Below are 21083 nucleotides of genomic sequence, written 5' to 3'. Positions count from 1 at the left end.
TTATACCCTTACCTCCATTTAATGTATACATTCAGTTTGGGAAAATGTAGGTCCCCTTTGCCATACCTGACTTTGGGATCTTAAAAAGATTTGTATACTAAAGTGCACAAATTTGGGGGGTTCTTTGTTTTATACCCCAATGCTTAATGGAAGGTTCACTTTACATTACTTTGGCAGAAACTTTGGGTAAACATGCTCTGTATGCTGTATCCATTTTAGGGAGTAGCATTTCCTTTTTGACATGTCTTATCCAGGGATATAATTGCCCCTAGGTACAGTAAGAGGCAGAAACAAAGAATTGGCTTTTCCCAGTAGGTCTTGACCATCCAGTCCAATTTTTCCAATCCATCCAATTTTTTCCATCATTAGCAAAAAATAAAATCATTGTGTATGAAGATTCACGTTATCACAATATTCTTACCTACGTTTGAACTAGTAAAACAATAGAATGTCCTAGGTTAAAGAAGTAATATTAGTAGGTGATGATGTTGATTTGGGCATTGGAGGTTTTCTTGAAGGCAATGGAAATCAATCATTGGGTTTTCATGGAAAAAAATTGCTAGTTCTTCCCGGATAATTTGGTGTTCCAAACGTCCCTTTCAGACATCACAATCAGGTCAGTGCCTTGGATTCTCTCCCTTGCGGATTAGCAAAACAGATTGGTCACCAAGCTAAACTCTTCTACCTTACTGGTTCCTTCTGCTGACCTCCATGTCTTTGCAATACACAATAATGGTATTCATGGTTCAATGGGAGGTACCAGCTGGGTTTCTCATGAATAAAGGGGGATTTTGGTGGCACGGGCAGCAAGAAAGGTGCTCATTCTCTTTCCAATCTTTACCAAGTATGCAAATTTGCAATATTTTTTAGCAAATAATGGATTGGCTTTTATATTTTTTGTAATGATTTGTACTTGACCTCTAGTGGTTCTTCAAATACATGTTATTACAGCATATTTCTGAATTTTAAAATCACCACTGCCTATTAAAATAAGTTGTGATACAGAAAGGCTTGTGGAGTAAAATCACAGCCTGCTTTATCAGGATAAAATTACAGACTTTATTTTAGAATTTATTTTACTGCAACATTGAAAGGCTCCCTGTAAAGACATGATCAGACTGTGTGAAAAAGATGTAATTGAAATAAAACGTAAGGGGGTGGTTGCGTTAATGAATTGTACATGAATCATTCCTGCACATGGAGCTCGGCAGCTCTGCTCTATTAATATCCCGCTATCTTATATATTATTTATGTCGTTTGTTATGACCCCTTAGTGGTGGATATTGAGCTGTTGACATAAAAATATACGGTTGTAATTAACATAGCTAAATGTTGGTATGATCACATGACCACTCTGCAACTTGTTGGCAATCACCACCTGTTGATTAGGAGAAGGGCTGCAGGAAACCGATCATTGTTGAGGCATTTTAAAAAGGTCTCTATGCCAATTTAAGGCCCATTTACACCATTGCTCGGTGGTAGCCAGTGCATTACCACAATGCATTCATTATGTGTATTGTTGCAATGTGGTGCTACTTGGATTAGGAAGGAAAGGGTCCCTGAGTAAAGTATTAAACTTGCACCCCCCTTTTCAAATACAAGATGCTATATCTGTAATGGGGTGATCTGCCCCATATGTGTGTAGATGTTTATTGACTGTTTTGGTGTAGTCTGCCCCGTTAAATACCATCTTACCTACAAGTGACGGGGGTACACAGCTTTGACTAGCTAGGGTATCATAGGACTGGTCCTAGACTTGTGGACACTTTCCGTCATTTTCCCAGAACACATAACCAGTAGCACACAAGACATTCACCCATTTTATATCAGTGTAGTAAAATGGACATAGAGAATGTCAAGTGTGGGAAGGTAGGAGATGTTGCCTAGCTAGGGGTAGCTTGTTCAGAATTTGCATCAAAGTCTTTATCTCATTAGTAGACTTGGGTCTGTGACAAATTCGACCTGAATGTCATTCGGCATTCAGACAAGTTTAGCCTGTCCCTTTCTGCAATAAATACCTGCCTGATCATAAATATTTCAGAGCCCTCTCCCCTATATTGAAATCAGACCCTTTATTTTGCTTAGAACCTTACTGGATAGGAAATGGGGACCTCCCCTGCCTATAAAAAAGATCCTATGAATCTGGTTTGCTAAAAAAAAAAAAAAAATTAAGTAATACCTATCATGTTGTACTCTGGATTTCATGAATCACATTCCTGATGAAGCAAAATTGTTGATCTTTTTTTCCCTGTGCAGTGTTCTCATGCATATTAAAACTAACACTTATTATGACACCTAGTGGCAAATTACAGTAGAGCACAGTAGACTCCCACCTAAACTTAATGGTGGCTAGGGGCATTGATAAGGGAGAGTGCCTCTTCCCCACAGCCTAAGCCTGGGTGAGGAGCTTTTTTTGATTTTTTAGAAGCCAGAGGACCTTTTATGGATAGGAGAGGAGGAGCACACACTCACTGCCCTGACTGACTCACAAGATCCCAAATAAAAGGTCTGGATTTAATATTAGGTGGTGGAATGCCACTTTAAGCTTTAGGAATGAGCAAACCTGGTTGGCAGACTATGACACTTGTCACAGTCCACCAGCCTAATTGGCTGAGCTGTGCTCTATGTAACATTGGTTGAATTTTCTTCTGTCATTGGCTTTAATGGGATTCAAGTTCAGCTCCGTATCAACCCAAACATTGGGGTCAATTGGTAGAACTGTCAGCAAATTTAACAGAGGCAAATTCAACCAACCCAGCTCATTACCTGCATGCCCTGATTGGTAAAAATAGAACTAGAACATGTTGCTGCCATTATTAATAAAAAAAACAGACCATAAGGTATTTTTTTTGCAGAAAAGAAGGTCATCCCAGTGATACAGTATTTTATTTATAAGATATCCTTTAAGTTTTAAACTTGTTTTCTGTCAGTAGCTATGACAACTATAGTCATAAATTTGTAAAACACCAAAGCTGTTTTTTTGGAAGTAAAACTTTTCAATTCAGTAACATGTACCTATAAAGAATATTTTAGCATGTTTTTTTTTCAGATTTAAAACATGTGGGGTGGGGGGGTGTATTGCTCAGAAGTTTGATTGATATAATTTTCCCGTTTACATCATATATCTGATCTAAGATTTGCTCTCCGATACATACTTTATCTCCACCAGGCAGCCCTGCTGTGTGAAGTGTCTGTTTTGCTTTTGGCAGCTTTCAATTATTCATTAACACGGTTCCTTTGGGGTTTAGTAAACTCTGATTTGTAAAGCTGGAGAAATGAAGGGGGTTGTTGATCTTTGCTTGCAGAACATGCTGTACATAGGATTGTATGGGAATTTTGTTTGCCTGACATGACCTACAAGCAAAGTTTGGTTTAACTTAGATAAGCAAGTTCATACGAAAGTGTTAAGTTCAATTTATATTTTTCCGAACTCATGTTTTTAAATTATGAAGCAGGCCTGAATCTCTAAACCCAAGCTTTTTATCTTAGTTTTGTATTTGGCCTCTATTAAAATAATATCACATGGGCACTGGAGACATTTGGGCTGATATTCCAAAGAGATATAACTGTTCACTTAGCAAAGTAAACTATCCCCTTGCAAGGGGTATTTCACTTAAGCTACGTACACACTTCCAATTATTATCGTCGGAAAACGAACCCCTCACCGCCTACGTTCCTTAACATGTTTCTGTTCGGAGATATGGTTGAATTTGTTTATTATAATATGGCGCACTAGCTATGCTCTGTTTTGTTTTATGATTGTTATTATCCCTATTGTGTACTTCCCCTTTTTTTTTCTTTTCTGTACCCCTGTTTAAAAAATTTACAATAAACATACAATTTCAAAAAAAAAAATTGGAAGTGTGTACGCACCTTAAGACTAGTAAATGAAATGAAGCTCTTCTGACATCAACCATCCAATCAAGTTATTTCAGATTACCTTGCACATGACAGGGTATTCTTTCCAAATAAACTATCACTACATCCACTAAGCTATCACCTGATAATTCAACATGCACTTGATTGATTGATTCAACATGGTGGAACCCATAAAATAACTTTTATGTCCTCAGGGAACCTCTACTATGACTATTATATCCGCAGCTCACAGTTCATTAACTTGGTGGTCAATAGGAAGAATGCCTCTCAATTTGCCAGCCATTGGAAAGAATGTCACCCTTACAGATAGCTAAAAAGATCATTGGAGTCAACAGTATCTGACCTGAGAGGCATAAATTCCTCACTAGCAACCTCTGGAAGAACCCTAGTTAGAAAACACTGCTCTAGTAAATCACTCCCAGTTTGCCAGTGTCAGATGTCTTTGGCCTGGTTCTTGTGGTTATTGGGAGGTGGAGGAATGGGTCCTGGTGCTTGGTAAGGTTAGGGTGTCATTGGCTGTCATTGGTCTTCAGTAGAGATGGTTAACGAGATGCAGAAAATGCATTTTTTTCTTCAAATCACATGCAAACTGGTTTGGTTCATTTTCAAGTCTATGTATTTGCATAAATAATCACATTTTCATCGACCATCTCTAGTGTCCAGTGGATTACTTGCTCATCCACATTGTGTCCTGCACTGCTTGTTCCCTCTGCCAGGGCTATAATGCTCATTTTGGCCAACAAACTACTCCATACAACCGAAAAGTAAAGAAGCTGAATCCATATTCTTTTTCTTTAAAACACAAAGTGAAACATAAATTTTCCTAAACCCACAATTTCCTTTTATTGTAATATTTGGTTATGTTACGGTTGTGCACACAATGTTCTACTTTACCCTTGAAAAACTGACAACTTCTTTTTTCTCTCGGAAATTCTTTTGTAGTATTTTTCCAGACATTCACCCTTCACCCCATTTTCCTGGGTCTCTGTATTTGAGAGCTTATTTAACCTTTCCAGCAGAAACCCAACTGTGCAACTGCGCACCGATCTAATTCACCAACCGTCTTCTTCCGACTGAGCTGCCCTGAGCCATGGTACCATTTTTCACAGCATTTTGTTAACGGATCGCTTTCTCTCCCTGTATTTCATCTCGAAATGTTATGCTGGAAAATTAATACCTCTACTTCTTGTGTCACGCATGCTATTAAGCATTTAAACTTTTAACTGATCTACAATGATTACAGGGATGCTTTTGCTTGTGTAAGGAGACTCAATACCAGAATAAAAATTCTTCCCCTTATAAGTAGATATTATAATGGATTTTTAGTGAAAGCGTATGGTTGTTTTTTATGAATGTACTTTAATAATAATCATTTATTCACCTTTGTGAATTTAATGCATAGCTGTGCGCCTTCATGAACAAATATGACAGTTTTGCTATTTGATAAATAGGATTTTTGTATATGTATATAAACTTGGGGTGTAATTGTTTGCATATGATTCCCCCTATGTTTTCTATAATGTTGTTGGTTTTGTTCTCCCCCACACCATTAATTTCTCCTTTGCTCTCCTTTTTCCAATCTTCTCCCTTTTTTCTCACCACTGTTATAAAGTGGAACTAAACACAGGATACTCACCTATCCCTGCTCTGTTGTGGGTGCTGCTGGCTTCTCCCTTCTCCTCTTCTTCATTCCAACCTTCGACCATCTTGGTTGGCCAGGTTGTAATGGTGTAATTTCCTTGCCAACGGTTAGACTTCGTTCCCACCCCCAGCTGGGGAAGCTGGGGTGGCCAGGTATTCCTGGCAGCAAACAATTTTTTACAGCTTGGCAACCATCAGGTAGGCAAGAAAATGTATCGCAGAAGGGATATCGCATGTCCTTTCTTGCAAGAGGGATCAAACATGATGCCACATTTTTAAATTCCATTGGGAGCTTTCGATCATTTTCTTTTTGGGGTGCCACCATTATTATTATTATTATACACTGTCCTCCTAGCTGTCACACTCGAAGAGATGGAACCCCAAGGGGGCACTATATATTGCTTAGTGATGGTCTGAGACCTAAAAAGGGCCAAGGCACAGAGTCTAAGTAACAGCCTGGTCTCATCCAGAGCCTCTTGACGTGAGGGTGTTGCACTGCAGACTGATACCAGACAGTTATACTTGGGCATACTAGGGTGGGCAGAACAATGTGAAGTACCAAATCGGTGAGCAAGGGAGTTTTCAATGATATCTGGGGTGGAGGCAAGCAGAAACAAAGCTAGGGGTAAAGTACCAGAAAGTGATAAAGAGATACAGGTGACACAGGGTCACGGGATACTAGGGGTGACAAGGTACACAGGCAAAGACTGGGGGCATGGGTGATGCGGGGCTCACTGAAAGCAAAGGAGAACACAGGAGACACAGTAAGACACTTGGGGTCACTGAAAACACAGGAGAACACAGGAGACACAGGAAGACACTTGGGACACTGGATCAGCAAGACAGGAACTGCACAAAGGAACAGGTAGGGGAACGGCAGGCTGAACGAAAAGGGGTTAGAACAGAAGCTGAACAGGGAAACACTCAATCAGGTAACACCTGAACGGGAAACACGTCAGCAGAGCAAAGGAGCTTGCCAGTAGTATGAAGACAAGTTTTTTGAACACTGATGATGTGCCTCAGCCAGCTTAGTAGTCGAGAACTATCAAAAGGCTATCTCCTGTCTGACCAGCGGGACAGGCGATGCACAATAAACCTGGAAGAGCAGGGACCCCTGGGGTCAGATCTGCCTGTGCTGGAAAGAGGAGCTTGTGCTGTAGTGAGGATAGTGTGACACCAGCTAGTTGCTTAACCTCAACCCCCCTTTTACATTTCCTTGGTTGACGTGTTTACAGAATGGTCTTTTATTGCCAAGGCATTAAAATCCATCACATTTGGGGGTAACAAGATCTCTTTACCCCAGGGCTTGAATGTATGGAAAAGGAATTCACTCCAGTACAGATGCCATAACAAAGTGCATTGCACATCTGCTTTTCCGGTAATGAAATCTAGAAGCTTGAAATGTAGAGGTGGCAACTTAGTACATCTTTATTAATCTTGGTAGAACCCCCAAAGCTGGAAGTTGCAATAGTTACATCAAGATATAAACAAATAAATGAAATATTTAGCATTTTTTCGTTTTCTTTACCCTTCACGTCTCTCTGCCCTTGTAGTTTTCTATTCACATCTTCCTTGTATTTGAAATCTGTTTAAGAATTTCTAAGCTCTGACCACAGACCTAAACAGACCTTATGGCTTTGTTAGTACGGTAATATTTTCTGACTTCAAGTTGTATTACTTGTAATTCTCTGTTCGGCTTCTGGAAAAAATAATCTCACAGTTCAGTGCACAAAGAGGAAAACCCAGAAGAGAAATATTGAAAAGCGGGGAAAAAAATTTGTTAAACTCGCGTACATTGTTGGCCTTGAGCTATTTTCTGATGTCATCTCCACCGGTTATTTTGAGGTAAATAGGTGAAAAGGAAATCACAATCATATTATGAATAAGCTGTAACACTGACAGGCGCACCTACATTTACATAAGTAGAATATTAGTTTGTCTCCAGCCAATAAAAATCAACTGAACCCCATTAGGTATTTTATTACCCAATTACAGGATGGAAAAAAACTCCCTAATCTAATCTAACAGATAAGAGGTACTTATTTTATTTTTTATTTAGAATACATACCTCTTTTTTCTTATGTGTGTTCATGTAACATCATGAATTCCACTCCCATCTTTCTCCTCAATCCTGAATAATTCTGCAGAGAACCATGCCATATAATGACTTCGGCAGCATTCAATGCAGCATTCTCTCATATGACGATATGCCCTCAAAGAGCACGCCCATTACTTTCTGGGCTCATAAGAAGTTGGTAGGGTCAAGACCACTTAATCTGCAGGGTACAGTGTCAGAGGTAGCTGCTTCTTGCTTTAGGCTTAGGCGTTAGGCTGTACATTAATAGTAGATGACATAACAAAGACGTACACTGGCATCAATGTACTAGCAATCATTTTACATTTATTTGTACGTGGGGAAAAAAATTAAATTGCAGGTGCCAATGATGAGCCATATAGAAACTTCTGCCCGGCAGGCGTTAAATACCCAGGTACTATGTTGCACAGTTCCATAACTCGGTATCCTCTTGTGTCTTGGCTCTCTGGGTCTGAAATATGTAAATCACTTTGATTGACCTAGCTGCCATTTGTTCTTGTTAGAGTGAAGATGTATTTTAATCTCGGATGGAACTGGCTAGTAAAAGAGTTACAAGCTAGCAGGTTTTCCATGTCTCCTGTGGGACCAATTACTCCTCCGCCGAGCAATATTTTGATTAGATCTACAGCCTGAAATAAATTTGGAAGACCAAGCTGTAGTGAATGGATAGGCTGACTTTTTTTTATCTTTCAAAGTATTAATACTGAATATCAGGCACATGTTAAAACTTCCATTTAGCCCTAAATTATATATTATATTCATGATATATACTAAATGTGTTTTTAAACTTTACAATATGTAATTATTAGGAAGACAATGTTTAAATTGCAATGTTTGACTCTGCTTTTGTCTTAAGGTTGGAATACAAGCAAAAGAATGCTGATCAATTTCTGCTAGTCAAAGGAGAGCCACATACACTGATAGTAATATCATTCAAAATACAATGGGGAAGAGAGAAAGAGACAGGGTATTTGTTAATTGTGGCAATATATTTAGTTATAATACATCATATATACAGTATAAACCACCCTTTTGTGTTCCAAGATATGATGGTGGTTTTTGTGAGAAAAAGAGAGGTACAGTTGGGTCCCGACACATTTCGCCCTTTGGCTTCCTCAGGGGACCATTGAGAACAGAAAAATATATTTAAGGTATAATACTGTGCAAATTCAATGGGGGACTAAAGTTTAAAATGCAATATTCTATTGTCCAACGCAGTCCAATTAGTCGCTGATAGTGTGGTTATATTGAATGGAAAGAGAGGAATAAGCAAATAGTGTATTAATATCCCAGTTAGTTGTTTGAGGGAAAGTAATTGATGTTCTTGGAGCTTCAATACGATTTCTGAACTCCCAGTTGATTGGTGGTTCAGTGTGGAGGTGAAATGACAAGCAGGGCGTCCGCAGCACTGCTTGTGTCTTGCCCTTGTGTACTTCGTATGGTGGACGGATATTCAGTGTATGACCTCTGCTCTGTATTCTGGACTTGACTCTGTTGGAATCTCGGTACTGCTTTATCTGTGGACTCCTGGCTTGCTGCCAGCCTATCCCCAGACACCATCCCTTGCACGGTAAGTCCTGGGGGCAACTGTGCTGGGAGACGCAACCAGTCTCCCGAGGCTGAGCGGGGGCTTGCTATAGGTGAGGACTGTGGTGTTAGATTGGGGGACTAGTGTCTGGTGAGGACTGGTGCTGACCAGGGCTTTACAGAAGCAGAGAGAATTGAAAGCGACATTGGATTACCAGTTGCCGAAAGTGGATCCTATGGCATTCTATTCAAGATTTGGTAAGGCTATTTAAACTAAGGTGCACTGCAAGAACTTAGGTTAACCATCCATGAAACAACTTCAATTGACTGTACATTTAAAAAATGTGTTTATTATACTGTAAAGGCCAATTAAATGAAAATCAGTCACTGTACTACCACACACCAAAATTGATGTATACTTCATTCTTTGTGATTGATCAAATGCAAACCTATTGCAATATTTTCACTTGACCAATCTCTTATTAATGAAAATTAAAGTATGTAGACATTCTCCAAAATTTGATTGAAGATAAATTAATCTAGAGGTTCCAGGAACCACATAAGATATTGATATGGTTGGTGGATATTTTATGACCTGAGCAATCAAGGTTCTTGGTTCTACCCCTGATATCAATAGCTTTGGTCAATCCAATTCATATATAAAGAACTGAATTACAGATTGAACTTCCTGATCAAATAAAGAAATCATTCAATTTATAGTCAGCCTTAAAAACAATGTAACAATTTTATCCGGTGAATTGGTCCAAAAGAATGAAAGAAACCCTCAATTGTGAAGATGATGATGATTATTATTATTCGATAGTTTAAAAAGTTTATATAGTGCCAACATATTATGCACACATTAAATAGGGGTTGCAAGTGACAGACAGATACAGTAGGAGGAGGAGGGAGTCCTGGCCCAAAGATCTTACAATCTAAGAGGTGGGGAAAGTATCATAAAATAGGAGGGGGGGTATGGAATGGTGGGTAAGTAGTGAGAGACAGAAGAAGATGGGTAGGCAAGCTTGAAAAGATAGGTTTTGAATTGGATGAGGAAGACCATTCCAGAGAGTCGCTGCAGCTCTAGAAAAGTCTTGGCGCCATGCATGTGATGAGGGTATGAGTGAGTGGTCATTGGAGGAGCAAAGAGAGCAGTTTTGGGGAGTATTTTTCTACCAGGTCAGAAAGGTAAGATGATTGATCAACTCTGTCATCAGTAATGCTAACACCAATCCTGCAGCTACATATACATAACCAATTTCATAGTTAGAGCTGAAAATATGCAATGGGTATATATACAGCACTATGTAACAATCTGTTTCAAGATTTTTACTTATTCTGAAATAAATAATTCCGTTTATTTACACTCAGAGCTTATTAGACCGTAGGTAATCACAATTTAGATATCTTTGTGTGTGAATTTGAAACAAATTATTTTAAACTGCCTCCAAATCTGCAACTGATCATTAAAACATAATACGCATGTTTTATAGTTTTTTGGAATATCTCCATCTGTGAATTTCCGTCTGTAATCCTCCATCTTGCTTTCACTGTCTAAGCTTTTTCCTTGGTGGGTTGAGGTCAGCATAGGCCTTATTAAGCAGATGGCTCCACTTTTAATTTACCTTCTGCGTGCTGTCTTTCGTATGAGTAATTACTTTTCATGTCCATTAAGATATTTTGCAAAAAACATGCACTATGTAATGAATGCAGTTCCCAACAATTTATCTTCATTTATGCTTGCCGTCTTATCCCTGCTTCTTTTTTTCACTGGTTGGGAAGCAAAGTGTCTTTTTCTTTCATGATATAGAAATGGAAGAGCTTAGGATACCTGTTACTACATACCAAATATTGTTTTTTGCATTTCAAAGACTTAATATACAAGTAAAATATTGTACCATATATGGGATTTTGTGACACTTTGTGGAGTACATGGTTGAATTTTTTTTTCAGTCAGTTTTCCAATTGGGAGAAGTTGCTTACACTTACTGCCATGGAGGTACAACAAGAAGTTACTAAAAATCAACCCAAAGGTGTTTTGTTTTGGGCTGTATTGGATAATTCTTTACTCCTCTCCTGTTCCAGAGACAACTGTAAAACATTACATTTTCCAACATTTCTGTCCTGTAGATAATGATGACTAAATATAATGAATGTAAGGCCCTGGTCCAGCACCAGAGATCACTAGACACCAGTCCATCAATCTTTTGCTACACTCACATACACCTGTGCAACCTTTGCTCAGCCTCGTGAGGCCAGTTGCCCTGTCTCAGCACATATTTGCCCCCAGGACTTTTTTGTGCAAAGGAAGGTGTCTGGGGAAGGACTGACAGGGGGCCAGGAGCTGTAGAGCAGAGGACAGACAGCTCTTTGCTTGATCTCCTTTTGCTGCTGTAAGTGATGTTTTTGAAGGGAATAAACAGGACACTATGAACTGCGGTGGCCTACTGTACAGAATCACCAGCTAGATATTCGTCTCCTAACAATGGAAAGGGTGAATTGTCCCAGACTCATGGGGTACAGGGGTTTTCATTTTTCCCCACTCCAAAGCTAAGAAACAAAAATATCTTGGACTAACAAAGCTGGAATCAAATATTGAAGTTAGTGGTCCCAAAACAATTGAAAGGATAAAAGTTGACAAACCCATCAGTCATGTAACTTAGTTACTTTTACTTGTTTTCTTTGTAACAAAAAGATCTGAAGAGCTGACTGTGAGCTTCTAAATACAAACCTTGTAACACATATCATATATAAATGTTATACTGTTATCCCTGGAGTCCAAAAACAGATTACATTCAACACCTACCCTAAAGGGTAAAGTCAAGCTTTTACTTTTATTTGTATGTCTTGCCACATTTGTTTGAGCTTCCCACAGCAAAGTATTTTTGAGTATTTGACTTAGGTTCCAGAAGCAGGTTTGCAGTAACGACATTGTGTTCAAATGTGAGCCTGAAGTTTCCTTCTATTATATGGATGGCACTTTGAGCACCTTTGACCCCTAATCTGCACAGTGCAAGCCACTGAAACAACTCCATAGTAGTTGGATTGTGTAATATATACCCACTGGCAACTTTATTAAATATACCTTGCTAGTGTTGGGTTGGACCCCTTTTATGCCCTTGAAACCCCTGTAATTCTTGTGGTATAGGTTTGACAAGATGCTGGAAATATTCTCAGGATGTTTCGCCAATTTTGACATGATGGCATCATGTAATGTATGCAGATTGGTGGGCTGCACATCCATGATGATGCAGCCGCATCAGTTTGGCCACACCTAATGTTCTTTATTGCAATAAGATCTGAAGGCGGTTTATTTTAGTGCACTCATTGTCATTTTTGAGAAACTAGTAGAAATAATATGAATGTCGTGACACCATGTGTCATTCTGCTCAAAGTAGCCATCAGAAGACCACGGTCAACAACAATACTAAGGTCAGCTATGGCATACAAATGGTGCTCAAATGGTACTAAGTTTCCCAAAGTGTGCCAAGAATATTTCCCCCACACCATTACACCACCACCACTTTGCTGACACAGGTAGAACTCAATTGTGTCTTATGCTGCTGTGGCCAATTTGCTTAAAGTTTGGATGTGTTTTGCATTCAGAGATGCTCTTTTGTATATGTTGTAAAGAGTGGTTATTTGAGTTATTATTAGTTATTGTTACCTGGAACAAGCTTGGCCATTCTTCTCAACAGGATTATTTCATCCGGGAACTTTCCACTCACAGCATATTTTCTGTTTTTTGAGTCCACTCCCTGCATTTTCTTTTAATATTTTTAATGAAAATGTTAGGTTTAAGTTAAAATTTCAACAGGAACCATTTTAAAGAAAAACTCTATTGAAAGCTACATTCTTACATGTTTCAAGTTATGGCATGTCAGGAGGATCTAGGTCAACACATGCCAAAAGCAAAATATGGTATATAGGTTTCTGGTAAATCAAAGTAAAATTATAGTCAGGAAAACATTTTTTGTAACACATTTTGGGGACACTATTGTAATATGGGGGAAATATTGTTTTGAGTGTCTAAGTTCACTTAGAGGGTCACTATGGAGCCCTATCATAGCCACTGCAACATGTGTGCTCCCCTATGGGACTACAGACAAACAGAGACCAACAGAAAGTATATCAAATCTCAGCAGCACTTGCATGCCTGTGTGGTACAATGGGCATGCTAGTAGTCACTATGTACAGATTGCGGCCAGCTACTGCCTTAAGGTATTAAGGCAGTATAAAATTTACACACTTGTAATGAAATATTTGTATGTTCCCAGAAGTCATTTCATCTTTTGGATAGTTTTTATATAGTTATTTATAATATTCTTAACAATTACTTTTTATTTACTTGACATATTACCATATTTTTCGGACCATAAGACACCCCTGACCATAAGACGCACCCAGGCTTTAGAGGAGGAAAACAAGAAAAAAAAATTCTGAATCAAATTGTATAAAAAAATATTTATTAAAATTAGCAGAATAATATTTAATGAGAGAGAGAGATTGCACATTGCACATAGCACATTACACAGACACATTGCACAGACCCATTGTACATTGCAAATTGCACAGACACATTGCACATTGCAAATTGCACGAATACGTTGCACATTGCACATTGCACATTGCACAGACACATTGCACATACACATTGCACAGACACATTGCACAAATATTGCACTACAAGACTATAGTGACAGGAAAGCTACAACTTACCTTTCATAGGAGAATGACTTGCTGTACAGGAAACCCAGCACTGCTCACCTCAGACTGCCCGCTCTGCCTCCTTTCTCACTCCCCACGGAGCCTTTTCACACTGAAACACATCCCAAACATCCCCATAGAGGTGGCTGCTAAGAAACAGCAGGGAGGGGTAAGGCACTGCGTGATGATTTTGTGCAGGGTCCCTTTAAGAGGGTGGAACAGCACTGCAGCCTTTCCCCTCCCTCTCCCTGAACAATCCCGGCATCAGTTGCAAGGCTGCAGAATGAAGGGGCCATGCTGCAGGGGAGATGCCTGCCGTCTGCCGGGCCCCCCTTGGAAGCGCATTTGGGTTGTATTTGGACCATAAGGCGCACCCTCATTTACCCCTAATTTTGGGGGAAAAAAGTGCGTCTTATAGTCCGAAAAATACGGTAAGCACTTTTGTCAGTTCATAACTTCAGGAAACTGTATCAGCCTTTTTTTGTCATTTTTGTAAGAATCTCCAAGCTATTTCTTGTCCTGGGGAAAAAATTTGCAGGAGTAGGGAGTGTTGAGCATAAAACCAACTGCGAGGACAAGAATATTATACTGCTGGATGACAATTCAATAGTCCTTGTGGAAAGGTAATTGCCATTTTTAGGAGAATCGATGGCACCAGCATCACATGGGGCACCCTGGGGCAGGATGGCTACATTTCATTGTAATATCTTGGCAGGTGTTTCTTCTGATAAATCGTAAAAGTGAATAGTGGCTGAAGATTAATTTCAGAGCACAGTCAGACCTTCTAGCGTCTAACTAGAGGTTGCCCTAATGGTTGCCCATCTTAAACATAAATTCTTTTTTCTCATTCATTCATGTTCACATTTGCCAAGTTTAAAAAAACTTTATTGCTAAATGTATGTGGCCACCTGACCATCACTAAATTTTATGGCTAATGGTGTTTTGATGCTTTATAAAGGACTGAGTTTAGGTTTTCCTCATAGAAAGGAACAGTTAATGCTGCATACAAAGATAATTTATAAAATTGTGTACACCAGCAGTTGGATGTAGACCTGTTTTACAAAGCTAGCTTCATAAATCCTTGGTTTGATGAATTTGGTTTGAAGGATCAAGACCTGACCTCAACCCTACTGAACACTTTTGGGATGAGTTGGAATTCCAGGCCAAGCCAGGTGTTCACTTATCCTCCAACATCAATTTCGTTACTTTACCAATGTCTTTGTTGAATGGGTACAGATTTCAAAAGACATAAAGAGTGGGGGATGAGCATGCTTGCTCGGGTGACTTTGCCTATGCTGAAGCTAGTGACTCTATCTTGCTTCTTCCGGGCACATAGCAAACTTCTGCTGTGTGCTTGGGAGCAATAAACTGCACTGCAGATGTAACATTTGCACATTCTTGCCACACATGACCAAAAAACTGCTTGTTGTTCCCTCTCCAGCCACATCTGTAAAATGTCCGCAATTTCTGAGCATTTACCATAGTAAGTCTGCAGTCATTGACTGTCTTCTCTAAGCATTGTATATATAGAAAATTGTGTGGCCCTTTGGTAACATCAGGAGTAACATATAGGTCTAAAAATATTTAGCGGTATGTGCGATGTAAAAAATTTTGCACCTACTAAGTTTTTAATCCACGGGTTCTTTTATACAGGCGTATTTATAAAGTCGTAAATGAGGCTTTTACTAAACATTCACTGGTGGTTAATCAGTCATTTGCAGTTGTGTAGAGCCTATTTTAAATGCAATTTTTGTGCATGTTTTATGAGGAAAAGTAATGCTTTGGTGAGTAACTAAAGTAATACAAAATAAAGTTGTGCAGAATTTAACTTCTGTGCCATTTTACGTTATCATATTTATTTTAAGCGTTAGTAAAGTCATAGATGGTGGATAACATTTCTAAATGCGTTTTTACATATTCATAATGCAGAACCTGTTTTTTCCTATTCATTTTTGACACGGAACACGGCTTGCTGTTTATGGTCCCCATAGTGACTGCTTAGCAGGACAGCAAGCCTCCGCATCATCACTATTATGAAATTAGTCCACGTGTTAGCACGTCACACCAAACATATGATTGTTTACCAGCTGCGCGCTGTGTGTTTTCATGCATTATAACAATGAGTGGTCCCCGGGGTCTGTCTAGGAAAGCATAATTAATTTCAATCCATACGTGGGAAGGCGCAGACATGATATTGTGTTCTAGACAAAAATCCAGAGGCGAAGAAAGAAAAACTGTAAAGTATATGCAAACTTTCCTATGTGATCTCTTTTGGGCTAATAAATATTCAGTTGGAAGCATTTTGTTATATTTGTTAAGTCCAAAAAAACTGTTGTTGATATGCGAGATTGACACTCTGTGGTGGCAGCAGGGGTTGCTTGGATGTGCCATGACCCAGAACTGTGCAACCAATCCCTTCCCAAAGAACCATATTGGGCAGACATAGAAGTCAGCCTGGCAGCAGATGTGCTGATGCCCTTGGCTGTTGGCTATGCCCTTGGCTGTTTCCAGTTCCCAGAGGTCTCCATTCATGGTCCACCTCCCGTCCCATTTCTGGTGGCCACTCATGCTCTAGCTCTGATGTGCAAAAAGACCTAATGCATGGCCTACCAAGTCACTGGGATGCTTGCTGCCTCTGCTTTGGGTCTAATATGAATCAGTGTCTCACCCTTTGGGTGACCAGATTTGGTGACTGATAGGGGCCATGGAGCATTCTGAACTCTTAACGCTACCTTCTGTTTTCCTTTGCTCTGCCTTCCTTCTCTTCCCCTCTGCCTTCCCGCCTTCCTCTTCCTCTCTTTTCTCTCCTTTCCCCCACTTTTCCTCCCCCTCTCCAATTCTCTAATTGACATCAATAATTGTGCGGGTCTTTTCTCCTACTGGGGCCACAGTTCCACTGGAATGAATCCCTGTGCTAGCATCACACTATACATATGATTGTTTACCCGCTGCATTATGGTCTCCCTTGGTCTGCTTAGGAAGGAGGAAACATCCCTAAGAGGTAGAGGATTTTTGCAGACATACAAAATCTCTTTTGCCAAAAATCCCTCTTTTGCCCTGCTTCTGGTGGCAATGGTTGGAGAATATCATGGTGGACATTGAAGACTCGGCATTAAAAATAGACTTTGGGGGATGCAGCAGTGAGATCCTCAAAAAACAAAAAAACAAAAGTTGTCTCCTATATTCATAATTATGGTTTGGAGTCTTAGCTTCTCCACTTACATACCTATCACTTGCATGGTATCGCCCCCAAAAAATGTCTGGAGCAACTTCTTGATAGATAACCCCACAAATAGTATTCTTAAGCAAACCTAACACCAGAAGAAAACCCTAAAATACATATAAAATTTTCTGCTATACCTAAACATCCCTAACAACCCAAGGAAAGTCAAAAGTAGTCAACACTCCCTATAATCAATCTAATTTTACCTGAGCCAGCTGGGAAAGTGCAATCTGATATCTGATTAGTTACTAAAGGAAACAGCTCTACGTTCCCTTGGCCGCATTTTTTTTTATAAATGAGAACGATTATCTTCTTAGAGTGGATAATACAATTACATGGTGGGAGGTGATGGATAGCTGTGTTTAAGGATAAATCCTGCAAATGTACAACATTTCATATTTCATTACATCCAATCTTATTTCTCTGGCCTTAAACCAGGCTCATCCATCATCACCCGCGAGGCCGTCCAATCTGGGCTCGTATCACAGAAGGGATGACACCCTGTGATCTCCCCGACAATTAGTCAAGCAAATGGGAAAGCATGATTTTATGAGCACCGATGATCAGAGCTTTAGATCAAAGAAAATGCCTGAAGAGCGATTGGAACAAGTTGTTTATGCGCAAATACCACCAGGGATATTTACTCTACGTCATCTGTTGGGAGAATGGCAGCTAATAATGATGGTTGTTACCTTTTTATTATAACTTTTTGTAGTTTTTAAACAAAGGTTTTAGCTTTCAAACAAAGCCTGGACTAGTAAGGATTAATATATATATAAGAGGTAAAACTTCTTTGGAATATGTTTCTGTAAAGGATTTTTACAGTGTATTCAACTTCCAAACTTCTTTTCCTCCTGCCAATTACTGCCTATAGCTTTAAATTGACTTTTGAGGAATAGATAGAACTTTCTAGTTAATTTGCAAAGCCCCTAAACATACCCATGTTTACTTTTCTCGAGCCAGAAATGTTCATTTTTTGGGACATGCATATACAGGTTGACAATCAAAAACCCGGCAACCTCCGGACCTAAGGTGTGCTGGATTTTTGAAAATTCCGGATTTTTTTTTTACACTCCCCTCCACACACAGGTCAGGCATCCTCTCACATCACTCGCAGACATCTGGCACAGTTACAGGGAGCAGCCAGCAGGGACGTCTCATAGTGTATTTAGTGTAGCAAGCAGACCTAACAGCTGATTCTGCAGAACAGCGCCATCAAAACATCAGTGGCCAAACAGTGTACTGTAGTCCCTGTATTGAAAATGTGATCCAAAATTCATGCCAGGAAAGTGAAAGAACCGGATTATCGATGGCCGGATTTTCAATTGTCAACCTGTGTATATATGTATATAAGTTATATTGTGTATATACTATATTATATACTCTAATTACATTACTAAGTTAATGAACTTTGTAAACCATAGGTGATAAGGAGAAAGGTAAACAGTTTAATTCTCCAAATGCTGGATGCATATGAAAATACAAATGATTTAATTATGAGTTCCAATGAGTGCCCCCATTAGGCAATTTCCTTTTCTGTTCCAGTGCTGACCAATTTTTTCTGCATGCAGAGGAATATTATAAGAAGTTCTAGGAAATGAAGGAAATAAATAACTTGGTTGGCGTTTTACTTTAACTTCTAACTATATAATAGTTGCAGTCATAGCTCACTGGCACAGTAGTGTTCATCATAATGCACCCATGTCTTCATATATCAATAGAAAGCTATCTGTTCTTAAAATACCAATATGTCTGTGCACGATTTAAATAACATATAGAATACAACCCCAGCCTGTTTCCATTGTATCTTGTAAACTAAAGGGCCAGGTCAAATCTCTGTTGGGTGATTGGATTGACCTTGTTGCTGCCCCACTTGACCTCACTTGAAGAATTCTCTGAACTTGCTGTAACTTCAGTTGTTGACTTGGTTTTTAGATTTGGTTCCAGTTATCTGTCAATGACCTCTAGTGCTTTTCCAGGCTTTGACCCCCTGCTAGTTTACTGATTGCTATGTGCTCTGCAACAGTAATAATATCCTATCTAGTTCTTGGAATAACAGCCTTTTCTGCAGCTCTGACAGCATCTGTAAAGATTCATACAGATAGAAGAGTGTCATACCAAACATGTATCGAAATTTTCCATATGTATGACAATCTTTCGCTCATTTGCACTCAGACTACCCTGCTATTTTATGGGGCAAGTGACATGGGATTACCTGAGGCATGGAATTGTAGTGACCTCCTGGTCTTCACCAGCGCACCCCGCAAGGATTGATGTGCCATCCTCCATGAGTAAGTTTCTAGTCGCCACTGGACTACCTTGCTGCAAGGAGGTCACCATGTTGGCTTTCCCTACCTTGGGGTGACAGGGGTCAGAAAACGTCAGCTTAGGACGGGCTATTAGGTTGGAACCCAGCGAGTCAAGGCAAGGTAACTAAACAGGCAGAGGACAGGGCAGGCAGCAAATCCAGATATTTGGAACAGAGAACAAGCTGGCAGAGAGGCAGGAAATGCAGCCAAGAGGAGGATCCAGCAACCTGAGCCTGGAATTCAGGAGGTCCAAAAAAGGCAGCAGCCAATGACAGCTGTGCACAGCCCCAGTTTCTGTGCAAGGGATGCCGAGAAGAGTGGAAACCTCACGGCTACAGGGATGCAATTGATGCTTCAACTTGCATAGCAGATGATTTGCAGGTGATAACATTTTAACTACATATGTGTTCGCAAAGACATTGTAGATAAGTCAACTCAATACCTACCATGCATGCACGGATCTGTATTAGACTGCTTGCCATTTGGCAGCATCTATAAAATGCTTTAAAATTAACAATAATAAAGTGAATTAATCAGCCTGCATGGTTCATAGCTCTAAATAATCACTGTGGGTATTTTATATTGCCCTCATCCCTAGCGCCAGGGTGTCCAAATCCAGTCCTTAAGGGTTACATACTGACCAAGAATTTTATATTGGCAGAGTTTATATTGAGTCTTTGTAAAGCACACCCTAATAAATTTCTACTATCAGATAAATACTAAAAACTTGTGCATATTCTGGCCCTCAAAAACTTTCATTAGACAACCTTGTTATAACATCTATATGGGTAGTAAGTCCCTTTTAGCATCTGAGTACTAGTGTATGAGCGTAAAGCTTACCAAAAAAGGTAAAGGTGAGGAGTAATTCCAAAGTGCTCACATACCTGAGTTCATTTATCTTCTTTATTTACCCTCTATTCCTATTCTAATTAATCAAATGTTGGAATTTTAGTAGGGATAACATTTCTGGAAAGTTCCTATCACTTCCTAACTTTCTCTCGGTCAGAACAGAAAGCAATGAAGAATGTTTGGAATAGGGACAGTCCGTCAGGTTTTAACCTTTACTCGTTCTATCCAAAAAAAAAGGTATTTGGCCTGGAGTTGTCTTTAATAAGCATTTCTCTATCAGGCGAAATATTTGATTGTCCTGACAATTTTGCCAGCATTTCCCCAATCTTTCCATGGTATAATCATCACTTATAATTGTTTATACCATCAACATTTTTCACTTAGTATCTTTGTAAATAAAAACGTACATGAAATGTTAAAAAAAGATTAAGTGAAGATTTTGGATCTTTCACAGATATATTTGTGTGGCATGTTCTATCATAGTAATCATCATGGAGGGAATTTGCTGCCATCTAGCTTCCTATACTGACAAGCAGCTCCGATGCAATATCAGCGCACTACTTGTGTACAAATAACAATGAGTTTCCTACATAACACAAAAAAGTACATTACATTTCACTGTTTTTAGCAACAGATTTCTATTTGATAAGTTTACAAATTGAAACAATATAACTATCAACCAAAGAGTATGTAGTTTTTTTTTTACGTTACCAACACCTTTAAAGTGTGGAAAACTTCCAATGGTAACATTTGTCCTGGTAAGAGAGGAGTTTTTGTATCATTATATCAAAACTGTATCCAAGATTTGTTAAAAATTAAAAGTACTTTAAAATTGATATTAGCCCCAATAATT

At 39.2% G+C, this 21083-nt stretch overlaps 1 protein-coding gene across 1 annotated transcript in view; it reads left to right on the top strand.

Annotated features, from left to right (window-relative positions):
* Positions 1 to 21083, top strand: part of DLG2 (discs large MAGUK scaffold protein 2) — a 767759-nt gene that overhangs the window by 213091 nt on the left and 533585 nt on the right. The window lies entirely within an intron of this gene.

Source organism: Pyxicephalus adspersus, chromosome 1 (genome assembly GCF_032062135.1).
Source record: "Pyxicephalus adspersus chromosome 1, UCB_Pads_2.0, whole genome shotgun sequence".
NCBI lineage: Eukaryota > Metazoa > Chordata > Amphibia > Anura > Pyxicephalidae > Pyxicephalus > Pyxicephalus adspersus.
The sequence above is the reverse complement of the archived record's forward strand: the minus strand, read 5'-3'. Positions and strand labels throughout refer to the sequence as shown.